Genomic DNA, 13,749 nt, shown 5'->3' on the forward strand with positions numbered 1-13,749 from the left:
ACGCAGTTCGGACTTAGCACTTTTCGGCTGTGCCTGGCTGGCGGCCCACTCACTCGATCGCCATGTCTGTTTGCCACAGTTTTCCCGGTGGTGCCGCACCCGGGCTCGCCCCGGCTGACGCAGTTTTCGCGCCGCCCCGGCTGACGCGGTTTCGTGCCGCCCCGGCAGACGCGGTTTTCGCGCCGCCCCGGCTGACGCGGTTTTTGCGTCGCCCCGGCTGACACGGTTCGGACTTTGCACTTTTCGGCTGTGCCTGGCTGGCGGCCCACTCACTCGATCGCCATGTCTGTTTGCCACAGTTTTCCCGGTGGTGCCGCACCCGGGCTCGCCCCGGCTGACGCAGTTTTCGCGCCGCCCCGGCTGACGCGGTTTCGTGCCGCCCCGGCAGACGCGGTTTTCGCGCCGCCCCGGCTGACGCGGTTTCGTGCCGCCCCGGCAGACGCAGTTCGGACTTAGCACTTTTCGGCTGTGCCTGGCTGGCGGCCCACTCACTCGATCGCCATGTCTGTTTGCCACAGTTTTCCCGGTGGTGCCGCACCCGGGCTCGCCCCGGCTGACGCAGTTTTCGCGCCGCCCCGGCTGACGCGGTTTCGTGCCGCCCCGGCAGACGCGGTTTTCGCGCCGCCCCGGCTGACGCGGTTTCGTGCCGCCCCGGCAGACGCAGTTCGGACTTAGCACTTTTCGGCTGTGCCTGGCTGGCGGCCCACTCACTCAATCGCCATGTCTGTTTGCCACAGTTTTCCCGGTGGTGCCGCACCCGGGCTCGCCCCGGCTGACGCAGTTTTCGCGCCGCCCCGGCTGACGCGGTTTCGTGCCGCCCCGGCAGACGCGGTTTTCGCGCCGCCCCGGCTGACGCGGTTTCGTGCCGCCCCGGCAGACGCAGTTCGGACTTAGCACTTTTCGGCTGTGCCTGGCTGGCGGCCCACTCACTCGATCGCCATGTCTGTTTGCCACAGTTTTCCCGGTGGTGCCGCACCCGGGCTCGCCCCGGCAGACGCGTTTTTTTTTTTCTTTCGCCCCGGCTGACGCAGTTTTCGCGCCGCCCCGGCTGACGCGGTTTCGTGCCGCCCCGGCAGACGCGGTTTTTTGCGCCGCCCCGGCTGACGCGGTTTTTGCCGCCCCGGCTGACGCAGTTCGGACTTAGCACTTTTCGGCTGTGCCTGGCTGGCGGCCCACTCACTCGATCGCCATGTCTGTTTGCCACAGTTTTCCCGGTGGTGCCGCACCCGGGCTCGCCCCGGCTGACGCAGTTTTCGCGCCGCCCCGGCTGACGCGGTTTCGTGCCGCCCCGGCAGACGCGGTTTTCGCGCCGCCCCGGCTGACGCGGTTTCGTGCCGCCCCGGCAGACGCAGTTCGGACTTAGCACTTTTCGGCTGTGCCTGGCTGGCGGCCCACTCACTCGATCGCCATGTCTGTTTGCCACAGTTTTCCCGGTGGTGCCGCACCCGGGCTCGCCCCGGCTGACGCAGTTTTCGCGCCGCCCCGGCTGACGCGGTTTCGTGCCGCCCCGGCAGACGCGGTTTTCGCGCCGCCCCGGCTGACGCGGTTTCGTGCCGCCCCGGCAGACGCAGTTCGGACTTAGCACTTTTCGGCTGTGCCTGGCTGGCGGCCCACTCACTCGATCGCCATGTCTGTTTGCCACAGTTTTCCCGGTGGTGCCGCACCCGGGCTCGCCCCGGCAGACGCGTTTTTTTTTTTCTTTCGCCCCGGCTGACGCAGTTTTCGCGCCGCCCCGGCTGACGCGGTTTCGTGCCGCCCCGGCAGACGCGGTTTTTTTGCACCGCCCCGGCTGACGCGGTTTTTGCCGCCCCGGCTGACGCAGTTCGGACTTGGCACTTTTTGGCTGAGCCTGGCTGGTGGCCCACTCACTCGATCGCCATGTCTGTTAGCCACAGTTTTCCCGGTGGTGCCGCACCCGGGCTCGCCCCGGCTGACGCAGTTTTCGCGCCGCCCCGGCAGACGCGGTTTTCGCGCCGCCCCGGCTGACGCGGTTTTTGCCGCCCCGGCTGACGCAGTTCGGACTTGGCACTTTTTGGGCTGAGCCTGGCTGGCGGCCCACTCACTCGATCGCCATGTCTGTTTGCCACAGTCTTCCCGGTGGTGCCGCACCCGGGCTCGCCCCGGCAGACGCGTTTTTTTTTTCTTTCGCCCCGGCAGACGTGGTTCCCCCCCCCCCTTTTCGCTCGCCCCGGCTGACGAGGTTTTCGCGCCGCCCCGGCTGACGCAGTTTTCGCGCCGCCCCGGCTGACGCGGTTTCGTGCCGCCCCGGCTGACGCGGTTTTCGCGCCGCCCCGGCTGACGCGGTTTTTGCGTCGCCCCGGCTGACACGGTTCGGACTTTGCACTTTTCGGCTGTGCCTGGCTGGCGGCCCACTCACTCGATCGCCATGTCTGTTTGCCACAGTTTTCCCGGTGGTGCCGCACCCGGGCTCGCCCCGGCTGACGCAGTTTTCGCGCCGCCCCGGCTGACGCGGTTTCGTGCCGCCCCGGCAGACGCGGTTTTCGCGCCGCCCCGGCTGACGCGGTTTCGTGCCGCCCCGGCAGACGCAGTTCGGACTTAGCACTTTTCGGCTGTGCCTGGCTGGCGGCCCACTCACTCGATCGCCATGTCTGTTTGCCACAGTTTTCCCGGTGGTGCCGCACCCGGGCTCGCCCCGGCTGACGCAGTTTTCGCGCCGCCCCGGCTGACGCGGTTTCGTGCCGCCCCGGCAGACGCGGTTTTCGCGCCGCCCCGGCTGACGCGGTTTCGTGCCGCCCCGGCAGACGCAGTTCGGACTTAGCACTTTTCGGCTGTGCCTGGCTGGCGGCCCACTCACTCGATCGCCATGTCTGTTTGCCACAGTTTTCCCGGTGGTGCCGCACCCGGGCTCGCCCCGGCAGACGCGTTTTTTTTTTTTTTCTTTCGCCCCGGCTGACGCAGTTTTCGCGCCGCCCCGGCTGACGCGGTTTCGTGCCGCCCCGGCAGACGCGGTTTTTTGCGCCGCCCCGGCTGACGCGGTTTTTGCCGCCCCGGCTGACGCAGTTCGGACTTAGCACTTTTCGGCTGTGCCTGGCTGGCGGCCCACTCACTCGATCGCCATGTCTGTTTGCCACAGTTTTCCCGGTGGTGCCGCACCCGGGCTCGCCCCGGCTGACGCAGTTTTCGCGCCGCCCCGGCTGACGCGGTTTCGTGCCGCCCCGGCAGACGCGGTTTTCGCGCCGCCCCGGCTGACGCGGTTTCGTGCCGCCCCGGCAGACGCAGTTCGGACTTAGCACTTTTCGGCTGTGCCTGGCTGGCGGCCCACTCACTCGATCGCCATGTCTGTTTGCCACAGTTTTCCCGGTGGTGCCGCACCCGGGCTCGCCCCGGCTGACGCAGTTTTCGCGCCGCCCCGGCTGACGCGGTTTCGTGCCGCCCCGGCAGACGCGGTTTTCGCGCCGCCCCGGCTGACGCGGTTTCGTGCCGCCCCGGCAGACGCAGTTCGGACTTAGCACTTTTCGGCTGTGCCTGGCTGGCGGCCCACTCACTCGATCGCCATGTCTGTTTGCCACAGTTTTCCCGGTGGTGCCGCACCCGGGCTCGCCCCGGCAGACGCAGTTTTCGCGCCGCCCCGGCAGACGCGGTTTTCGCGCCGCCCCGGCTGACGCGGTTTTTGCCGCCCCGGCTGACGCAGTTCGGACTTGGCACTTTTTGGGCTGAGCCTGGCTGGCGGCCCACTCACTCGATCGCCATGTCTGTTTGCCACAGTCTTCCCGGTGGTGCCGCACCCGGGCTCGCCCCGGCAGACGCGTTTTTTTTTCTTTCGCCCCGGCAGACGTGGTTCCCCCCCCCCCCCCTTTTCGCTCGCCCCGGCTGACGAGGTTTTCGCGCCGCCCCGGCTGACGCAGTTTTCGCGCCGCCCCGGCTGACGCGGTTTCGTGCCGCCCCGGCTGACGCGGTTTTCGCGCCGCCCCGGCTGACGCGGTTTTTGCGTCGCCCCGGCTGACACGGTTCGGACTTTGCACTTTTCGGCTGTGCCTGGCTGGCGGCCCACTCACTCGATCGCCATGTCTGTTTGCCACAGTTTTCCCGGTGGTGCCGCACCCGGGCTTGCCCCGGCAGACGCGTTTTTTTTTTTTCTTTTCGCCCCGGCTGACGCAGTTTTCGCCCCGCCCCGGCTGACGCGGTTTCGTGCCGCCCCGGCAGACGCGGTTTTTTGCGCCGCCCCGGCTGACGCGGTTTTTGCCGCCCCGGCTGACGCAGTTCGGACTTTGCACTTTTTGGCTGAGCCTGGCTGGCGGCCCACTCACTCGATCGCCATGTCTGTTTGCCACAGTTTTCCCGGTGGTGCCGCACCCGGGCTCGCCCCGGCAGACGCGTTTTTTTTTTTCCTTCGCCCCGGCAGACGTGGTTCCCCCCCCCCCCTCCGTCTTTCTTTTTGTTTTTTTTTTCGCCGCGGCTGAAGTGGATTTTTCGGTGCCTCGACGCCCCGGTAGTCGCGGTTTTTCCGTTTCCGCACGGCCCCGGCTGACGCTGCTCGGTCACAGTCGCCTTTTGTGAGGATTGCAGACTTCTTGAGCGCGGGTGTTTTTTTTTTGTTGTTGTTGTTGTTTTATTACGCATTCGCTCCAGCAGACGCTGTTTAGACTTTTTGTTTCCTCTTTTATCCTGCGACGAGGTGACGAGGTTTATTCGGTGCCCCGCCGCCCCGGCTGAAGTGATTTTTCCTGTCCCGTGCCGCCCCGGCTGACGCGGTTGGGACTTCGCGTTTGTTCGGCCGCCACGGGTTTTGGCGCACTCGCTCGGTTGCTTGTTGTTGCCACTTGTTGCGAACCCAGGTTTCTTGAGCGAGCGCGGGCGTTTTTTCTTCCTTTCTTTCTTTGTTCTATGTGTTAGCGAATCGGCCTTTAATATCACACGAGGACTCACAACCAACAATTTTCAGTTTGAAGTGTAAAAAATCTGCAGGTGTTGACGTAACTGACTTGCCCCGTACCCTTGAGTACATCCATGAAGTTCTCGTAGTACTACTAAATCGCATTATTCCAAGTGGAGAAATTCCCATAAACTTGCAAACCTCTACACGAAAATCGGTGCGCGTGATAAAGTTGAAAATTATCGTCCGATATCAAATGTGCCTTCTATAACACAAATTCTAGGAAAAAAAAAAAAAAACACTTGTTCGCCGTTCTCTGCGCCGTGACTGGCAGCACTCCGGCGAAGCGAAACGGGGTCGATTCGAGCACGATATCGGCGTCTTTCGACGTGCTCGCCGGCGACCGTCGCACGAGTACGTCGCACGAGCGCGTCTGCCGGGGCGCCGTTTGCGAAGCCGACGCAAAAGTGGGAACCGCCGCTCGGATGATCGCCGCTTTCGGCAGAGTGAGTGTTGGCACTCCGGGGAAGCGAAACAGCGTGAATGCGCCCACGAAATCGGCGTATTTTGAAGTGCCCGCCGGCGACCGTCGCACGAGTACGGTAAACCGCGTCAGCCGGGGCGTAGTTCGGGACGCCGACGAAAAAGTGGGAAGCGCAACTCGGATCTTCGCCGTTTTTGCAGGAGTGAGTGGCGGCCCTCCTGCGAGACCAAGAAGCATCGATTCGTGCACGAATTCGGCGCCTTTCGACGTGATCGCCGGCGACCGTCGCTCGAGTAGGGCAAACCGCGTCTGCCGGGGCGGGCTTCGGGACGCCGATGCGAAAGTGGGAAACGCTGCTCGGATGTTCGCCGTTTTTGGCCGAGTGAGTGCTGGCACTCGGGCGAAGCCAAACGGGGCCGATTACGGCACGATATCGGCGTCTTTCGACGTGCCCGGCGGCGACCGTCGCACGAGTACGGTAAACCGCGTCAGCCCGGGCGGAGTTCGGGACGCCGATGCGAAAGTGGAGAACGCCGCTCGGATCTTCGCCGTTTTTGGAGGAGTGAGTGGCGGCACTCCGGAGAAGCCAAGGAGCGCCAATTAGCGCACGATATCGGCGTCTTTCGACGCGCTCGCCGGCGACCGTCGAACGAGTAGGGCAAACCGCGTCTGCCGGGGCGGGGTTTACGACGCCGACGCAAAAGTGGGAACCGCCGCTCGGATGTTGGCCGTTTTTGGCAGAGTGAGTGCTGGCACACCGGCGACGCGAAAGAGCGCGAAAGCGCCCACGAAAGTGGCGTATTTGGACGTGCTTGACGGCGACCGCTGCAGGAGTACGAAAAACCACGTCAGCCGGGGCGAGCGACCCACGGCGGTCTGGGTGCTTATCGCTGCTATTATAGGGGCACCCCGGCAGACGCAGAAAAAAAAAATTTTTTTTCGACCTTCTTTTTTGCTGGTCGAGCTCGGGTAACCCAGGTCGCAATGGGAGCCGCGCACGAAAGCGGCGTCGCGAGACGCGTTCGCGGTCGCTAGTCGCACGAGCTCGGCAACCGCGTCAGCCGGCGCGGAGTTCGGGATGCCGACGGCTAAGTGGGTACCGCTGCTCGGATGTTCGCCGTTTTTGGCCGAGTGAGTGCTGGCACTCCGGCGAAGCGAAACGGGGCCGATTCGGGCACGATATCGGCGTATTTCGACGTGCTCGCCGGCGACCGTCGCACGAGTACGGCAAAGCGCGTCTGCCGGGGCGAGGTTTGCGATGCCGACGAAAAAGTGGGAAGCGCCGCTCGGATCTTCGCCGTTTTTGCAGGAGTGAGTGGCGGCCCTCCTGCGAGACCAAGAAGCATCGACTCGCGCACGATATCGGTGTCTTTCGACGTGCCCGCCGGCCACCGCCGCACGAGTACGGCAAACCGCGTATGCCGGGGCGGGGTTGGCGACGCCGACGCAAAAGTGGGAACCGCCACTAGGATGTTCGCCGTTTTTGGCAGAGTGAGTGCTGGCACACCGGCGACGCGAAAGAGCGCGAAAGCGCCCACGAAAGTGGCGTATTTGGACGTGCTTGACGGCGACCGCTGCAGGAGTACGAAAAACCACGTCAGCCGGGGCGAGCGACCCACGGCGGTCTGGGTGCTTATCGCTGCTATTATAGGGGCACCCCGGCAGACGCAGAAAAAAAAAATTTTTTTTCGACCTTCTTTTTTGCTGGTCGAGCTCGGGTAACCCAGGTCGCAATGGGAGCCGCGCACGAAAGCGGCGTCGCGAGACGCGTTCGCGGTCGCTAGTCGCACGAGCTCGGCAACCGCGTCAGCCGGCGCGGAGTTCGGGATGCCGACGGCTAAGTGGGTACCGCTGCTCGGATGTTCGCCGTTTTTGGCCGAGTGAGTGCTGGCACTCCGGCGAAGCGAAACGGGGCCGATTCGGGCACGATATCGGCGTATTTCGACGTGCTCGCCGGCGACCGTCGCACGAGTACGGCAAAGCGCGTCTGCCGGGGCGAGGTTTGCGATGCCGACGAAAAAGTGGGAAGCGCCGCTCGGATCTTCGCCGTTTTTGCAGGAGTGAGTGGCGGCCCTCCTGCGAGACCAAGAAGCATCGACTCGCGCACGATATCGGTGTCTTTCGACGTGCCCGCCGGCCACCGCCGCACGAGTACGGCAAACCGCGTATGCCGGGGCGGGGTTGGCGACGCCGACGCAAAAGTGGGAACCGCCACTAGGATGTTCGCCGTTTTTGGCAGAGTGAGTGCTGGCACTCCGGCGAAGCGAAAGAGCGCGAATGCGCCCACGAAAGTGGCGTGTTTGGACGTGCTTGACGACGACCACCGCAGGAAAACGAAAAACCACGTCAGCCGGGGCGAGCGACCCATGGCGGTCTGGGTGCTTATCGCTGCTATTATAGGGGCACCCCGGCAGACGCAAAAAAAAAAAAATTTTTTTTCGACATTCTTTCTTGCTCGTCGACCTCGGGTGACCCAGGTCGCAGTGGGAGCCGCGCACGAAAGCGGCGTCGCGAGACGGCTTCGCGGTCGCTAGTCGCACGAGCTCGGCAACCGCGTCTGCCGGGGCGGAGTTCGGGACGCCGACGGCTAAGTGGGAACCGCCGCTCGGATGTTCGCCGTTTGTGGCCGAGTGAGTGCTGGCACTCCGGCGAAGCCAAACGGGGCCGATTCCGGCACGATATCGGCGTCTTTCTACGTGCTCGCCGGCGACCGTCGCACGAGTACGGCAAAGTGCGTCTGCCGGGGCGGGGTTTGCGACGCGTACGCAATAGTGAGAACCGTCGCTCGGATGTTCGTCGTCTTTCGCCGAGCCAGTGCTGGCACTCCGGCGAAGCCGAACGGAGCCGATTCGGGCACGATATCGGCGTCTTTCCACGTGCTCGCCGGCGACCGTCGCACGAGTACGGTAAACCGCGTCAGCCGGGGCGGAGTTCGGGACGCCGATGCGAAAGTGGGAAGCGCCGCTCGGATCTTCGCCGTTTTTGGAGGAGTCAGTGGCGGCACTCCGGTGAAGCCAAGGTGCGCCAATTCGCGCACGATATCGGCGTCTTTCGACGTGCCCGCCGGCCACCGTCGCACGAGTACGGCAAACCTCGTCTGCCGGGGCGGGGTTTGCGACGCCGACGCAAAAGTGGGAACCGCCGCTCGGATGTTCGCCGTTTTTGGCAGAGTGAGTGCTGGCACTCCGGCGAAGCGAAAGAGCGTGAATGCGCCCACGAAAGTAGCGTATTTGGACGTGCTTGACGGCGACCGCCGCAGGAGTACGAAAAACCACGTCAGCCGGGGCGAGCGACCCACGGCGGTCTGGGTGCTTATCGCTGCTATTATAGGGGCACCCCGGCAGACGCAGAAAGAAAAAAAAAAAAAAAATGGGGACATGGCGTGCGTCACCGTGCGGCTTCGCAGCGTTGCCGAAGTCGCCGAGCCCTTCGACTGAGCCGAACGGCGGACAGGGAACGTTGGTCGGCCGTTCTAACCTGTCGGTGCCACGCCGAGACGTCGTTAAGGAAAACCGCGTCGTGGGCCTCTACGACGCCGTCGAGTCGTTGTACGTTTGGTGTCCAGCGTGTCGGCGGCGAGTAGCGGACACGTCGTTCACGACTTCGGTCTTTCGCAGTCGACGCGAACTTGCGGAGAGTCGTGGTGCCTCACGTTTTCGGCAGAAACCGCGGCGGAATTTTCCCGTGCGTGCGCGCACGACCTCGGTGCTGTGCCGTCAGCGTAGTGTTGCACAAACTCGTGGCCTACCCAAGGTGCGGTACGTTTGCGGCCGTATCCTCGGTGGGAATTTCGTGAGTAGGGTCGCAAATTCTACGACCTCGGCGGGTTTGAGAGCGACGTAGACTTGTGGCACGCTCAACGTGCCACACGTTTCGGGGCACACCCGCGGTGAAATTTTCTCGAGTACGCTCGTATTAGTGCCCAAGGAGGTCTGGGTACTTATCGCTGCTATTATGTGGGGGTTCTCGTGAGCGGCGTACGCGAAAGCGACCGGGTGTCTGATATGCGGCGGGCTTCGGCCTCGTCAAGCGTGTCCTCGGGTCTGCTCCAGGGGAATCCACGGCAGTCGTCTGCAGCCTCATCCGCTTGATGCGTTAGGGGCTGGTTGTCGGACGGTGCCGTTTTACCACGATATCGAGGTGTGTTCCGTGTCGTCCTCGGGCGATTCAGATGCGAAAGCGCCGAAGACGCGGGCGTGACCCGTCGTCTGGCGGCTTTGCAGTCTCGGCTCCGTTGCTAGTTCCGGCCGGTCCACCGACAGTGCAGCGGGCTTGGGCAACCCGCACGGCGCGACCGAGTCGATGCAACGAAAAAGAGCGAGCATGAACGTGCTTCTTGCCGCACGGCTCCCACTCGTCTTTCGGGAAGGTTGTGCCGTAGCGAGCTCGAACGCCGTCATCTCGGAGTGCAAAATAAGCGTGTTGGGGCGCCTGAAGGTGGCCTCCGCCGCACACAGACTGCGTCCGGCCCGCCGAAGGCGAGGACGGACGCGCAGTCGAACGATTACCTGGTTGATCCTGCCAGTAATCATATGCTTGTCTCAAAGATTAAGCCATGCATGTCTAAGTACATGCCGAAATAAGGCGAAACCGCGAATGGCTCATTAAATCAGTTATGGTTCCTTAGATCGTTTCTTCCTACTTGGATAACTGTGGCAATTCTAGAGCTAATACATGCAGTGAGCCTGGAGCCCTTTGGGTAACGGGTGCTTTTATTAGACCAAGATCGATCGGGTTTCGGCCCGTATTGTGTGGTGACTCTGGATAACTTTGTGCTGATCGCATGGCCACGAGCCGGCGACGTTTCTTTCAAGTGTCTGCCTTATCAACTTTCGATGGTAGGTTACTTGCTTACCATGGTTGTTACGGGTAACGGAGAATCAGGGTTCGATTCCGGAGAGGGAGCCTGAGAAACGGCTACCACATCCAAGGAAGGCAGCAGGCGCGCAAATTACCCACTCCCGGCACGGGGAGGTAGTGACGAAAAATAACAATACGGGACTCTTTTGAGGCCCCGTAATTGAAATGAGTACACTCTAAATCCTTTAACGAGGATCAATTGGAGGGCAAGTCTGGTGCCAGCAGCCGCGGTAATTCCAGCTCCAATAGCGTATACTAAAGCTGCTGCGGTTAAAAAGCTCGTAGTTGGATCTCAGTTCCAGACGAGTAGTGCATCTACCCGATGCGACGGCTCGGACTGAACATCATGCCGGTTCTTTCTTGGTGCACTTCATTGTGTGCCTCGAGATGGCCGGTGCTTTTACTTTGAAAAAATTAGAGTGCTCAACGCAGGCGAGTCGCCTGAATAAACTTGCATGGAATAATAGAACAAGACCTCGTTTCTGTTCTGTTGGTTTTTGGAATACGAGGTAATGATTAAGAGGGACGGACGGGGGCATTCGTATTGCGGCGCTAGAGGTGAAATTCTTGGACCGTCGCAAGACGAACTACTGCGAAAGCATTTGCCAAGAATGTTTTCATTGATCAAGAACGAAAGTCAGAGGTTCGAAGGCGATCAGATACCGCCCTAGTTCTGACCATAAACGATGCCAACCAGCGATCCGCCTGAGTTACTCAAATGACTCGGCGGGCAGCTTCCGGGAAACCAAAGTATTTGGGTTCCGGGGGAAGTATGGTTGCAAAGCTGAAACTTAAAGGAATTGACGGAAGGGCACCACCAGGAGTGGAGCCTGCGGCTTAATTTGACTCAACACGGGAAAACTTACCCGGCCCGGACACTGGGAGGATTGACAGATTGAGAGCTCTTTCTTGATTCGGTGGATGGTGGTGCATGGCCGTTCTTAGTTGGTGGAGCGATTTGTCTGGTTAATTCCGATAACGAACGAGACTCTAGCCTATTAAATAGGTGCGGGGTTCCCAGCACCTTACAACCTTCTTAGAGGGACAAGCGGCTCCTAGCCGCACGAAACAGAGCAATAACAGGTCTGTGATGCCCTTAGATGTCCGGGGCCGCACGCGCGCTACACTGAAGGAAGCAGCGTGTCTTTATCCCTGTCTGAAAAGACTGGGTAACCCGTGGAACTTCTTTCGTGATTGGGATAGGGGCTTGCAATTGTTCCCCTTGAACGAGGAATTCCCAGTAAGCGCGAGTCATAAGCTCGCGTTGATTACGTCCCTGCCCTTTGTACACACCGCCCGTCGCTACTACCGATTGAATGATTTAGTGAGGTCTTCGGACCGATGTCCGGCGCGGCCTTTCGGTTGCGCCGGTCTGTTGGAAAGATGACCAAACTTGATCATTTAGAGGAAGTAAAAGTCGTAACAAGGTTTCCGTAGGTGAACCTGCGGAAGGATCATTAACGGATTGTGAAGGGTGAGCGCCTCAGCTGCGTCTGCGCCCGACACTTTCTGCCGCTGACCCCGTTTGGACGCGGGGTCGGCTTTTCCCCACGGGGCTGCCTGAATGTGGAGCGGCACCCCGTGACAAATTGTTGCGCCCAGCGGACGCCAACACCGCGACCTTGGACGGTCGGCCAGGTGGCGGACGCGGGTACAAACGGCGCAACGCACTCATAGGTCGGCTTTCGACCCGCCACTGCACCGTGGCTCGAAGCGCTCGAAATGCGCGACCCGACCGCTGCGGGACCGCCTAGTACTGTAAACAGGAGCGGCGGAGCGCGAACGGCGAGTCGTGGTTACGTCGGTAGAAGGCGAGGCTGCGCGTTCCCGAAACGCCAGCCGAGTGCCCTCCCGACCGTTCGAGCGTGCAAGAACGAGACCCGACAATCGCGCGGCGACTGCCAAGTACGAGAGGAACGGCACAAGCGTCGGCGGTCGGTCAAGGAACTGGCGATGTGACGGGTCCGCTGTGCACCAGTGCATACCGTCCCGCCGTCCGCGGCAAGCGCCTCCGCGTCCTCGGGTGACGGAGGCTGCCGGTCGGTTCTTGCAGGCGAGGGATCTCGCTGGCACCGGTTCGCGTTGACGCGCGGCCGGTCATGGCACGGCGATGCGACGGCCGAGGTGCGCAGTACTCGATGGAGGAACCGCACGCTCCGATGACCGTCCCGCCCTCCGCGGCGTATGCGTACCGACCGTAATGGTTGCAGCAGCGCCGGCCGGCTTTTGAATTCGCCACACGAAACACGGTGCGAGATCGCGGTTAGGGGAGCGTCGACGTTGCCAGGCGTTTTGCTTGCTGCCGAGGGAAAGGCGGCACGGCCACGTCGCGCTCGTCGCGATTAGCGGGTCTGCGCGCTTTGGGAAGGTGCCGCAACGACTTGCCGAAAGAGGAAGCACGGAAGAACGAGGGACTTGGACGTCCCGACAATTGAACGCACTTGCGGCCAGGCCCTTGCTGGCTTCGTTCTTCCGCCTCGAGTAGGCTCGTACGCGGCTCCGGCGCCGAAAGTGGTCCTTGGCACCGACTTCGGTGGACGTGGGAAGTGCCGCGCAAGTACGGCGCGCCTGGCTCCACCTGTTGGCTAAAGTAGGCAGCCGGATCGGCATTTTGGTGTGCGGTGGCAAACCGTGGATGCGAAAAAAGCTTGTGCGATTTCGTGGAACAAAAAGCGGGGGTCCCCCTTTTTATGCGGAGGAGACCGACCCGCCTGCCGTGGTGAACCGCGACGCCACGGTAAAAACGGGAGAGGCTTGTCGATGGGACCGTGCATCCCGCGCTCCACGGAGGCCGGGAGGCGGCCGCCCGAGGAAATGTGTAGCCGTCGAGGCCCGCATCTGCGTGCACTCTTATCCAAATGGGTGTACCGCAGGCATTTTCTGGTTAGGCGGGCCAATGAGAGCGAGCACACAACGATACCTACGGGTCCGGCTTGGAGAACCGGCTTCGACGCCTCCCGAGTATTTATAGAGGGGTGGACCACGAAAGCACTCGCAAGTAGCGAAAGCGAAACGCCGTCCGAAACACACCGTTTGCTCGATTTGCGGCAGCCGAAAAAGGCGCGGCAGAGTTTTGGAGTCCAAGCGTGCGCTGAAAAGCGCCCTTCTTGGCCACTGTTTGGCCGAGTGCCAGAAACGTTTGGTTTTGACTGTACGGAATTGAACAAACACTTTTTCACGACTCTAAGCGGTGGATCACTCGGTTCTCGGGTCGATGAAGAACGCAGCCAGCTGCGAGACTTGGTGTGAATTGCAGGACACACTGAGCACTGATTCTTTGAACGCACATTGCGGCCTTGGGTCTTCCCTTGGCTTCGTCTGTCTGAGGGTCGGATCACATATCAAGAGAGCCTTCGGCGCACAAGGGAACGTGAGCCGTCGACTCGTTTTGACCGCGTCGGCAACACGGACAGCACGCTGAACACCTCACAGCGAGCGCCAACAGCGGCCACTCAAGGGCGAGACGGTGGCGACCGTCGTGCCAGAGCCCAACCGAAACGGGGGCGACCGACTGCATTGAGGATGTGGCACCTCGTTGAGACCGCCGCAGGACTTCGAGTCGGAAGGAAGC

The 13,749-nt window shown here is 62.0% G+C and overlaps 2 non-coding genes across 2 annotated transcripts; both read left to right on the plus strand.

Moving 5' to 3' along the window:
* The first annotated feature begins 9,823 nt into the window (after positions 1-9,823).
* Positions 9,824-11,638, plus strand: LOC142794736 (small subunit ribosomal RNA). Its single transcript, XR_012892580.1, has one exon. It is a non-coding gene; the product is annotated as a small subunit ribosomal RNA (ribosomal RNA).
* Positions 11,639-13,357: 1,719 nt separating this feature from the next.
* LOC142794733 (5.8S ribosomal RNA) lies at positions 13,358-13,510 on the plus strand. The gene has a single exon (XR_012892577.1). It is a non-coding gene; the product is annotated as a 5.8S ribosomal RNA (ribosomal RNA).
* The last annotated feature ends 239 nt before the right edge of the window (positions 13,511-13,749 follow it).

The sequence above is a fragment of the Rhipicephalus microplus genome, unplaced genomic scaffold (genome assembly GCF_043290135.1).
Source record: "Rhipicephalus microplus isolate Deutch F79 unplaced genomic scaffold, USDA_Rmic scaffold_487, whole genome shotgun sequence".
Taxonomy (NCBI): Eukaryota; Metazoa; Arthropoda; class Arachnida; order Ixodida; family Ixodidae; genus Rhipicephalus; species Rhipicephalus microplus.